This window comes from Lissotriton helveticus, chromosome 8 (genome assembly GCF_964261635.1).
Source record: "Lissotriton helveticus chromosome 8, aLisHel1.1, whole genome shotgun sequence".
In the NCBI taxonomy this organism is placed as follows: domain Eukaryota; kingdom Metazoa; phylum Chordata; class Amphibia; order Caudata; family Salamandridae; genus Lissotriton; species Lissotriton helveticus.
In genome coordinates, this window is record NC_136069.1 from 703,400,455 (window position 1) to 703,413,515 (window position 13,061).

Sequence of the window (13,061 nt, forward strand, 5' to 3'; positions counted from 1 at the left end):
AGAGGGGTTCGACAGGGCTGTGTTCAGGCCCCAACCCTGTTCTCCCTATACATGAATGGGGTGGTTGACTTCCTCTTGGAGGAGCCCGCAGAGTCGCCTACCTTGGGGGGCAACAAGATACCAACCTTGTTGTTTGCGGATGAAACCTTGCTGATATCAAAGACCCCAGTGGGACTACAATGCCTTATTGATAGATTTCAAAAGTTTTGTGACACAAGGGGACTGGTTATAACCAAATTCATGGCTTTTAACTGCCATAGGTCATACCTAAATGGCACTCTGCTGGGTGGGGTACCCCTCAAAGAGGTGGACACCTTTGACCACCTGCTTACAAATATCAAAACAGTTAACAGTTAGACTGGGCCAGGGTGCAAAAAATCACTGTCGCTGGTTCGACTCTAACTGCTCAAAAACTCATAGAGCCCTTTTGGCTGCTTTAAACCATAAACCTAGAAATAGGGAGGTTATCGCTACCCTAAGGAGAGATTTTAAGCGGGCCATTAGAGAGCGTAAAGAGGAAATCAAGCAAGCCGCATGGGAGAAGTTGCTCTCCGTGGACGTCTTGCGGGACAGTCGCCAATTTTGGTCAGTGATAAATGAGCCCTTGTTCTCTGGTCAGGACAATACGCTCACGGATTGCGTCATCCCAGACGACAAGTGGCTCGCCCATTTTAAATCTGTGTATGGGGATTTAGCTTCTGCCCCATCCACTTCCCAACTGATAACTTCAGAGTATGACCCGCTATCTTTTACTCAGGAGGAGGTGGAGAAAGCTATCCTAGAAACCTCCAAAAATAAAGCCCCAAGGCCAGATGGAGTGCCCGCAGATTTCTATCGCCATTCCCCTAAGCTGTGGGCAGGAGTGCTAGCAAAAGGCTTTACAACTGCCAATAGCAAAGTAATTCCAACTTCTTGGGCCACCTAAATAATAGTACCTATCTTTAAAAAAGGGCATAGGGAGGATCCTGGGTGTTATAGACCCATATCCCTTCTAGACTCTGCCATCAAAATTCTCGGCAGAGTCCTTTTGGTGAAATTAAGGGATAGTATGGTAAGCTGTGGGGGCCTATCCAACATCCAGTATGGGTTCAGGGAGAAGAGAGGTACGGTCGAGCAGTGTTCAAATTTGCATCTTTTGATTGCAAAATACACTGTAGCCAAGGAGGGGTCGCTATTTCTGGCCTTCATGGACCTCTCCTCGGCCTTCGAACTAGTGATCAGAATTAATCTCTGGGCAATCCTCCTTGAGATTGCTATTGAGGGGCCTTTGGTAAACTTTATGGCATCACTCCATCAGGAGCTGTTTGCAAAGGTTAGAGTCACCAAGGAGGGCAGGTGTACGACCCTATTCAAATCTATGCGAGGGGTGCACCAGGGTTGCATCCTGGCCCCTCTCCTTTTTACCATCTACATCAATGACCTAAGTAATCATCTGGAGGCAGTACAGGGGGACGTCCCGTGTATAGGAGAGGCAAAAATACCTGCCCTCCTGTACGCGGATGATGCAGTTCTCATAGCCCGCACTGGTATTGGATTGCAACATCTGCTGGATGCATTCGGGTCTTTTATGGACCAACTTGATTTAAAGGTAATTGTCATCAAATCTCACACCATGGTGGTTGGTCCTCATTGTAAAAAGGCAAAATCTAAAATTTTTAGATGTAAGGACAATGTGGTGTCAAGAGTGGCCGTTTTTCCTTACCTAGTAGTGCTCTTTGACGAGAGAGGCTCATGGGGGCCACAGGTTCGAGCCAGGGGTCTAGCGGTGGCGAGATCAACTTCAGCACTGATGGGGTTTTCCAACAGGTTGGGGGCCAGGCCGATGGAGGCCATGAAAAAAATCTACAACACCAAATGCTTGGCAATCGCTCTTTATGGTTCCGCCTTATGGGGTTATGTAACCATGAAATAATCCAGAAGGTGGAAAACAGGTTCCTACGATCTCTGCTCTCTGTTCCTCAGTCTACTCTGACTTTTTTGACCATATGGAGGTGGGCTTGGACTTTGTTTCAGACAGGTTGAGGGTGGCCCCGATAACATTCTTGCTCAAGACATGGCTTAACAGCGAATTATCTCTTAACCAAGCAATCTTGGCCGACGTTATGTCCCTAGATCACTCAAAAAAGGTGCCCTGGCTGGAATACATTAGAAGATCTTTAGCCGAGCTGGGTCGCCCGGAACTTTTCCATTTTCCCTCCTGCATTAAGAGAGAAGACATTAGAGTGATTAAAAAGCAATTTTTGGAGGGGGCGAGAGCGGCACGTGAGGAAGGGGAATTGAGGAAGCCGACTGTTAGATCACATTACTTGCTTCTGCACTCTCCTTCAATGGAGCCATATCTTGGTATCGTCACCAAACCATTCCACAGATTCCTATTGACCAAGTTTCGTTTTAATTTGATTCAGTTTCATTTAGGTAATTATCCTAAATGGGTTAAACCAGAGGCAGCTCCGCTTTGCAAATGTGATGATGTGTCTATACAAAATACCACGCACTTTATTATGTTTTGTAGGTTTTTTGCTGTTGAAAGGGCCACATTTTTGTTACTGATCTTGAGAACAGAGGGCTTCACCCAAGTGAAGCCTGCCGTAATGTACTTGCAGTTCTTAGGCAGCACTTTTGTTATATTTAGTGTAGCAAACTTCTTGGTAGCTGCATCTAGAACTAAATCACGCAAAACATGAATATTTTGGCAACTTTGTGGTCGCCTCTGTGGTTTTTCCCTTATTGTAATGACATTTTTATAATTAAATTTTTTTAGAAATTCTAAAAATTTACCCTAAAAACATAAACTGTCTTATGATGTGTTATACAGTATTTTTTAAAAAAGTATGTCTGTAAATATTTTATGCCTTTTATCATTTTAACAAATCGAATAAAGTGTATTTGACTGACTGACTGACTACCTAGGTGTAAGACTTACCAACAACATGTCTTGGAGACACCTCCTAGCAAAGATGCTGATGGGACACAAGAGAGTGGCTGGAGTAATAGTAAGAGAATATCGCCTTTCGCACACTAGCCCTGTAGCACTTGCCCTACAAGTATATGATGCCAAGCCGGTTAGTTCTGCCCTTTATGGAGTAGAAGTTTAGGGTTTCGACAAACTCGATGAGCTCTGGAGATCAGAACATCAATTCTTAAGAGATCTTGTCACGGCACCTAGATATGTTCCCCTCACTCCTTTATTGTTGGATATGGGCAGGTGATCGATGGGTGATATAGCTACATTGTGCCTTCTTCTTTTCTGGGCACTCATTAGGTGGACCCCCAAGCTCTCCTCTTACTCCGAAGCCCTCACCGAGGTTATCCGCCTAGACACTGGTTGTAAAATAGGCTGGATTGCTAACATAAAAAAAAATGTTGATAGCCATAGGACTCCAAGCATTTTGGGCTAGTCAAGGACTCCCCAAGAGAGAAGAGCTGAAACGCACATATCGGGAATGGGTGGATCAACTGGAGAATTCCAAGCCTAATGTAGGCAAACTTACAAAAGAATTCTACTGTCATAAACAAACTAGATACCTTGAGCCCTTTCTTGATAGAATTCAGGTACCGAGGGATAGAATACTGTATATACACTTTGGGCTTGGCACTCTTCCCGTTCGTGAGGTGACAGCAAAATGGTCCACAAGCAATGGGAAAAACTGCCCATGCTGCAAGACCCAGACAGAGACTATTGCCCATCTAATGTTCGCTTCCCCGACTTACAAAACATTGCAGGCCAAATGGTTGAAATTGCTTTTTCAGCAGCTGGGCACACAGGATTATCACACAGCACTGCGTATCCTCAGGTGGGACCTTAGGCCATTCTTTGCATGTTGTGTAGCAATGTTCTTGGGACAAGCATGGCTCATTAGATGGAAAGCTCTTGCTAGATTGGCATAGCCTCTGTTGAAATCCGGATAGTGATAATTTTATGATATAATATCAAATCTGTTATTACTGTTATGCACAAGGTTTTTACTTTTTAAACCTTTGTTGCAATGCCTGGGAAAATCTAATAGTTTCCCAGTATGCTTTATCATCACTATGAAGCACTGATTTTTTTAACTTGGCTTTATTGTAGACACCTTTTAGACAAATCAAATTATGTATTTGCAAGTGGTATATCGCCTTTCAACATTTTACATACAACATGTTTTACTAGTTTGAGGGATCAAATGAACATTTTATTGTATCATGTTTAAGAAGATTGAAAATGTTGCATACATGCATCCTCTATTTATGAGAGAAACAATGAACTTTTTTTATGCATAGCTTTTATGACATTTCTGTCGAATAAGGCTTAAATCAATCAATCGAACAAATGGTACACCCAGGTGGATATAACTGTGACTATCTTGAAAGTTTTGTGAAAGGATTCAGACATGTTCTTTATATTGTGGTTCCCAGAGATATATGGAATGAGTGTAAGAGAGGTGGCCGATTGGCCTACCCTAGAGCCTAATAGGGTGTTGAATACTAATACCCCTTCTGCTTTGGTCAAGGGTAAATTTGATGATGTAATAGGACATTTAAAATGTAAGGAGAGCACTTTGAGAGATTAATGCAAGTTTACAGGGAACATTGTGGACTCAAATTCAAACTGCGTAGAATTTGAGAGATTTTGCCTAGACCTTTGTTCTTGGTGTGTGTCTGGATATTAGCAACCAGAATGTGATTTGTTGGTAAAGTCTCTTGATGAGATCCTTCAATCTGCAAAATACTGCAGTAATCAGAAGATGCAAAGCAGAGGAAATTGAAGAAGTAGTGTATGATAGTGAAGACAAAGTTGGGCCAGTGATTATGGATTCAGGGCTTGAACTAGCACTTGGTGTTAATGGCAGCATGCAAGGAATGCTATTCAGTATGCACATGGTATAAACATTAGTGCTTTGAGGATGATAACCCCTTGCCCATCTGCAATAAAGTAGCCAACTGGGAGAGAGAATACTTTGATTACCTGTCCTAGGCTTCAGCAAAATCTATTCATGATTAACAATCATACTTCCCATGTCCTCAAATTATTCAAGAGGCACAATCAGTCACTTGAGAAAAGGAGGATTGTGTGCTTTATGCACTTCTAGAGGTAGACCATAGTGTCACTTATGTAGAAGGTGAGGTGAATATGCAAAAGGAACAGCCTGAAACAAGCCCAAAACTGTTCGTCGGATGCATGTTTCAAGTCCAGGAAGGACCTGGCCTGGCAGTTCGGGTTGAACTGTTCCCAATGGGCGAAGGGTCAAGACTGATTTGCATATGGCTGGGTCAAACTGGAATGGCATAGTTAGGAAAATTAGCGATGGATTTAGGCCCATATCTCTGTAAGGTGGTGAATGTATGACATTGTTCTGCATTCTGTCCATCAATTGTTCTTATTGCATTTGTCACCCCGAGTGGGACGGGTATGCCCAGACGTGGGTCCCGTGCTCTCCATGCCACTGGAGTCAAGTTATCCTCACTGGTGAGGACTGAAAGCCCAAAACCAGTCCTAGGATGCTTGTTTGCAGTCAAGGGAGGACCTGTCCTAGCAGTTCGGGCTGGACTGTTCCCTTTGAGTGCAGAGTTAAGACTGATTTGCATATGGCTGGGTCCAACCTGCAAGGGCATGGTGAGCAAAAAAACAATGGATTAGCCACTCCATATCCTTGCTAATCGATACTGGAGCTACCTCCTACCTGCTCGACTGTTAGCATGATTGAGGTCCCAAATCTACCCATCTCGGAAAAGAGATCCAACTTGTAGACATCACAAACAAGTAGTACATAAACAACGTCTCAAACTCAGTTCTGGTGAGAATCGATTTGATTGAAGACTATCACTAGTTTGTAATATGTGATTCAAGTTCTGTGAACCTCCTGGGAATGGATTAGTGCTGTAAGCTCCATTGCATGAACTACTGCACACTGGAAGGTGTGAAAATGGAGACTAGGTCAGCAGAGGCGGTATTCAAACTAGACAGCAATCAGGGTTTACCCAATCCTCACAAAGCAAGATTTACCCTGCGATTTAAAGGAAAAAGTGAAGGAAGAAAAGCGGCATTTTACAGGAAAAATAAAGTGGCTTATTGAAAATGCAAAACCCTTCCAAATCACATTGAGGGAGGATACAGTTTTTCTACAAATGCCCCAGTACATGCTCTCACCAGAAGCAATAGCTAGTTTAATCAAATAGAAGGCATGACAGTACAGGGCATTTCAAAAGAAGTCTTTGGAAGTCTGTGTAACTCTTCGATAATGGCCATTCAGAAACTAAATAAAAAGTGGAAAATTGTGCAAGACCATCAAAACGATATTTGAACTGTCATTCAATGCTGTCTAGTGGTACTGCTGTAATTCTTTTGGAGGTCCACCTGATACTGAGACGTTGCATTCATTGATTTACATCAAATATTCTTTCCCATTGCTCTACATGAGGACATCTATTACCTTTTTGTGTTCAGATTCTTAGATAAAACGCCAATGTGGTGTCCAGATCCTCTGGTGTATACTAAAAGCCCCCTAATTAGAAAGATATTGCAGTTGCCTTGCAGTTTGACATTGGTGCAGAACATCGATGTAGACAGAACACAATTGCACTGCTCTGGTTACTGTGCAGGGTTTGGTGTGACAGGCTATTGGCGCTCAAACAGGTAGCTAAAAGAGGTGACTGAGTAAAGGATGTCGTTTAAGAGTATGGTGCTGCCAGGAAAGGGGAAACACCCAGAACCCCTAAGAAGATCATAAGCAAGGCCCTGATCTATACAATGAGATACAAAACCTGGGCACACATATAAATATCAACAGTACAAAGGGTAATACGTAAGTATAGTCGACACCGGATTTATATTTTGCACATTTTATACGTGTATATGATCTTTAAGAAAGACAAACGCCAGCCGACACGTGTTTCGTCAAAGGACAGTGCCTATGACTCTTCAGGGCTGGGAACAAGGTGACATAATAACAGCATAAGAATAATACATTAATCAGGTGCAGTACATATCAGCGATACAATTAGTCAAAAAATCAGTCAAAGAGAAGGCACCTACACAGTAAAAAACCATCTTAACACATTGACATGAAACCGAAATATTGAAGAAAAGAGTTAACATCTACAAGAGAATTTAACAAAACAAATAATGTTAAGCAAGCCAGATTCGCTTGGAAGTCCTACAATGTAGTAATTCTCAAGGAATAAAGGATGGCGAAAGAACAAGAAGAATTTTGATTCACTTGGAGATCGATTTATGGAAAGGATCTCTCAAGGGATAGAGAAAGCGATTTTAAAAGGCAAGTACCACGTTTGTTTGTGACTAATTTAGCTGTATAATGGTGAAAACATATGTGTCAACGAAAAAGCATTGTACAAAACTCTTAAAAACATTGTAAATAACAAAAAGTGACGAAGCGATATCACCAAGATAATGAATCTCTGTGTTTAAGCAAACGATAGTGAAACGCTGCAAAGCTATTGCATGAGAGACGAATAGTATGTAGAGTACATATCATATAGAGTGGAGTAAAACAACTCTGTACAATCAGCCGTCATATTCTAAGTTCAAGTGTTGTTACTGGCATGATGCATAAGTAAGTGATTCAAACAAGAATACCAATCAAAAAGTGGTAGCACGCTAAATATTAAGCCATTGTTAAGACTAGCAAGTGCTCGCGTATAAAACGAGTGCTCGGTTCTATCTTATCGTATTAGCCCAAAGTCCAAAGGAAAGAAAGAAAGGGACAGGGAAGAGAAAAGGATGTACAGGACAGGGTGATAATCCACCGGAGTAACAGGCATAATTAAATTGACCTCAATAGCGTCATAATGGTATCTGGGGGGAAAAGACAAGGTAATATGGACCGTAATTATTCACATTGAGGATGACATTTTGTTATCCATATTTATAAGTAAAAGAGTAACCATTAACATTTAAGGAGAACGTCAAGGGTTAACTCATCATTGATACGGTGATAATTCCAACCCGGAAGCGGGTAAAATATGAGGAAAACAAATGATAAGCAGAGGTCAAACGGGCGGGTGCGTCCGGGACCACGGAGGAATCTGTGGATCAAAGTGAGTGACAGAGTGGTTTCAGTCACGGACTGCAAACTACCACATGAATGGTTTAGGGGAGGGGAAATAAGGCCACAGAATCGATCTCTGTGTAGTATCGGTTCTTGGGACGTACCTGTGTAAGCAGAGCTCCTCCTGTCAGCGTCTTGTCGGTAAGGGTAAAAACCGAGAGCGTGCAGGAACAGGAAGTGAGCCTTTCACAGAAAGACAGGATAACAACTAGAACGCTGAAAACAATCGAGTTGTGTCCAACCGGAAGTGGATGTCTGGAAGGAAAATGACATACGGGTATTGACGGATGGGTGTTGTTAAGTCAACCGAAGAGGCTAGAAATCCCAAATGTATAGTAAGAAAAGAGAAAACAGGAAATAGGAGAGTCACCATAATACTAAATTATTAATAGAAGCCAAGCAAATAACAAGAAATGCATGAGGTGAAACGAAAAATATTAATACCACATAATTTGGTCTAATTATCTAACGTTCAGGAAAATATTTTTTGTGTGTGCATTTCAAAGGCACGACAATCGCAAATGCCCAATTTTTTTAAAAGAAGCATAAATAAGATTAACAGGAAGTATCTGTGAAGGTACTTGGAAATATATGCTTGCAAACTGCAAAGAAAGCCACTATATACTACAAGATACAGGAGTATTTGAAAAAGGGAGAAAGGCGGATATGCATGTTATGAAAGGGACTAGTGGACATAGGGAGGTCATGGGAAGACAAAGCCGTGTGAAAGCTAGTCCTGTATAGTAGGACAAAAAAACTTTCTTAGAGAAATGCAGGAATATTGTTATGAACAGGCTCATGTGAGGAAATAGTGTAGTTCATGGTCTGAATTCTGCCCGTGCTCAACCGTGTGTAGGCGCATGATCCATGTGGCCTCCAGTTGTCTTAATCTTAGCTCACGGTTGCCTCCCCTGATGTTAGGTGGGGCAACGTCAAAACCAAAAAAGGAAAAGCTTTTGTAAGGGCCTTGCGACGGGCAAGAGGCAATGTGTAGTGCCATTGAGTATTTGGTGTCAATATTAATTTCACCCTGTCCTGTACATCCTTTTCTCTTCCCTGTCCCTTTCTTTCTTTCCTTTGGACTTTGGGCTAATACGATAAGATAGAACCGAGCACTCGTTTTATACGCGAGCACTTCCTAGTCTTAACAATGGCTTAATATTTAGCGTGCTACCACTTTTTGATTGTTATTCTTGTTTGAACCACTTACTTATGTATCATGCCAGTAACAACACTTGAACTTAGAATATGACGGCTGATTGTACAGAGTTGTTTTACTCCACTCTATATGATATGTACTCTACATACTATTCATCTCTCATGCAATAGCTTTGCAGCGTTTCACCATCGTTTGCTTAAACACAGAGATTCATTATCTTGGTGATATCGCTTCGTCACTTTTTGTTATTTACAATGTTTTTAAGAGTTTTGTACAATGCTTTTTCGTTGACACATATGTTTTCACCATTATACAGCTAAATCAGTCACAAACAAACGTGGTACTTGCCTTTTAAAATCGCTTTCTTTATCCCTTGAGAGATCCTTTCCATAAATCGATCTCCAAGTGAATCGAAATTCTTCTTGTTCTTTCGCCATCCTTTATTCCTTGAGAATTACTACGTTGTAGGACTTCCAAGCGAATCTGGCTTGCTTAACATTATTTGTATTTGTTAAATTCTCTTGTAGATGTTAACTCTTTTCTTCGATATTTCGGTTTCATGTCAATGTGTTAAGATGGTTTTTCACTGTGTAGGTGCCTTCTCATAGACTGATTTTTTTACTAATTGTATCGCTGATATGTACTGCACCAGATTAATGTATTATTCTTATGCTGTTATTATGTCACCTTGTTCCCAGCCCTGAAGAGTCATAGGCACTGTCCCTTGACGAAACACGTGTCGGCTGGTGTTTGTCTTTCTTACAGATCATCTACACGTATAAAATGTGCAAAATATAAATCCGGTGTAGACTATACTTACGTATTACCTTTTGTACTGTTGATATTTATATGTGTGCCCAGGTTTTGTATTACAATTGCACTGCTCAACCATCTTGCCAAGAATGCAAAGGTTTCCCTGACAAATTGCAGTACTGTCAGAAAGAAATCCACTTAGAGCACCAAATTGATAAAGGAGTGTGTCCCATGAGCAAATATCCACACTCTTAAAGATGAAGTACCTTTCCACATAGAGGAAATTGAGAATGTTTTTGGAAATGGTGGGTTACTGTCACAAATGGATTTTCAACTTTTTCCTAGAGGTGAAGACCCTAGAGAGGATCACATACAATGGCATCGGTGACCTAAAATCACTTGATGAAGAATGCATGGAAGCCATCCTAGAAATTTGAAACTTTGTAGTTAGTGTGCCCATTCCAGGATTGCCGGACTACAACAAGGAGTTTGCTTTGTACTGCCATGAACATGATGGGTGAGCACTGTCTATCCTGGGACAGGCACAGAGGGAGGCAAAGTGGCCAGCTGCATACTTCTCAGCTATATTCAATTCAGTGGCTGCCCCACTTCCTGGTTGTTTGAAATTGGTCACTGCTATTGGTCCAAGCATACAGCAGAGTAAGAGAATTGTTATGGGTTACCCACTCGTGATAGTTCTGCATTAATTTGTGATCCTCTTAACCCCCACCCAAACTCAATCCATGATGAGCATTCACCTTACCAATATGAACAGGTGAATTTTGCAGCAGAAAATGTTGTTAAGGAATTGCAATGTGCTCAATCCTTCTACCCTTTCAGCACATTTTGAAGAAGATGAGTTTGAACATAGTTGTGATGATGTGACTGAGCTGTGAACCAAGAAAAAAACAGACATTCTAGATGTACAATTCAAAGAGTCTGATCAAACACTGTTTGTAAATGCCTATTTGAGAAACAAATGCAATCTCTTAAAAGCAGCATATGCTGTTTTCAATGCAAATGGTGTTGTAAAAGCATCCTACTTGTGCAATGTAACCTCTGCACAGGTATCCGAGTTTATAGCATTAACAAGGGCATGCTGTTTGTCTGATGGGTTATGTGTTAGCACTTACAGTGACATCCAGTATTGATTTGGTGTGGTGCACTCCTTTGGACAGCTATGGTCACAGAGAGGTTCCCTGCCCTCCTCTTGTTCTTGCACACAAAACTGCATGTATGTTATGAATTTGCTGAATGCCCTCCAGTTAACCAGTGAAATAGCAATGATGAAATGTGCTCCCCAAAAGAATGTTGATGATTTTGAAACCACTGGAAATCATTATACAGACAAGATTAAAAGGTATTGTGCTATTGACTCCAGCACATTTTACTTCTATAAACCATGGAATGATAAAAATGAAAAGGTTCCAAATATGTTATGGATCACTGTGCCAAACCTTACTGAGCACCAAGAGCTACACAACTAGGTGCCTGTGATTGAAAAATATAAATGGGAAAGGGCAGGTTGTGTGAAGGATGCATGTGAGATATGGGTATATAGTAATGTAAAACCAGTTTTTCCGGATTCCATGCTGTTGGCTATGGTTCGATATTTAATTGGCCCGACGCATGTTGGCAAAGAAGGAATAGTTCAAACATTTAAACGGTACTTGTACAACCCACGCTTCTGTGTCATGGCTGAAAACATATGTTAAAGGAGGATTGTATGTAAGAAAGTTGCTGCAGGAAGAAAGACCATTGTTACCTTGAGTCATATATGAAAGGCAGACGGCCCATTCCACCACCTTCAAATCTATTTCTTGGAGATGACTGTTAACAGCTATGGTATATCCTAGTAATTTTAACTGTATATTTGTTTTCACACTGAGTAGAGTCATACCCGATTAGGATATTTGATAATATGCCTATAGCCAAACTATTCATGAGAGAGTTGATCCCAAGGTTTGCCATGCCTGTTTGTCTTGAATCAGATCAAGGCAGTCATTTTAAAAGTGAGGTGATGGTGCTGTTGTGCACAACCTAAGAAATTGACAAAAAGTTCCACTGCAGTTGAAGGCCGGAAGCATCAAGAGTAGTAGAGAGCGTCATCAGAACAATTGAAGCTAAGCTTGCCAAGGCAGGTGCCTCCACATCTCTCAAATGTCCTGATCCACTACTGCTACTACTTATGAACATTCAGAGTACACCCTGCAAAAGAACAGGCCTCTCCCCCATGCAAACCTGATGAGGAAGGCCATGAGAATTCCTTCTGTCGCTGCAGCTACATTTGGGAATACTACAAAATGTATAGTTCTCAACTATTTCAGGGACTTTGTGATGTGATGCATTCTATCAGGTTATCCTGGCAACTCCAGAAGTGAGACCAGACCCTTGCTACAATCTGAAAGTAGATGATTGTGTCTCATAAAAAGCATGTGACATTTGCGTATTTCTCCCCTGAGGCGGAAGCCGGGGGATCTCTGCTATACCTTTCAAAGTGGATTTCTTGCACGTTATTGATTGAAGAATAGCGTACTTTTTAGAATTGTAAATATTTTAACCAGCACTCTTTTAAAATATCGCCCCTACCTCGGCGCGAGACTAGCGTCGCTCCGAGGCTGTTTACTGACTTGCCCTGCCACAGCGCTGCTGTTACCAGGCGCTGACACCTCACTCGACCCGCCTCAGCCGCCATCTTGCTGAGGGTAAGGCTTGCGGTGTAGTTGTTGGACCCCTCCCGCCCTCCCAGGGTATTTAAGGGTGTGTCTTTATTTCACCGCGACATGTGCGTATTTCTCCCCTGAGGCGGAAGCTGGGGGATCTCTGCTCTACCTTTCAAAGTGGATTTCTTGCACGTTATTGATTGAAGAATAGCGTACTTTTTAGAATTGTAAATATTTTAACCAGCACTCTTTTAAAATATCGCCCCTACCTCGGCGCGAGACTAGCGTCGCTCCGAGGCTGTTTACTGACTCGCCCTGCCACAGCGCTGCTTTTACCAGGCGCTGACAACTCCTCACTCGACCCACCTCAGCCGCCATCTTGCTGAGGGTAAGGCTTGCGGTGTAGTTGTTGGACCCCTCCCGCCCTCCCAGGGTATTTAA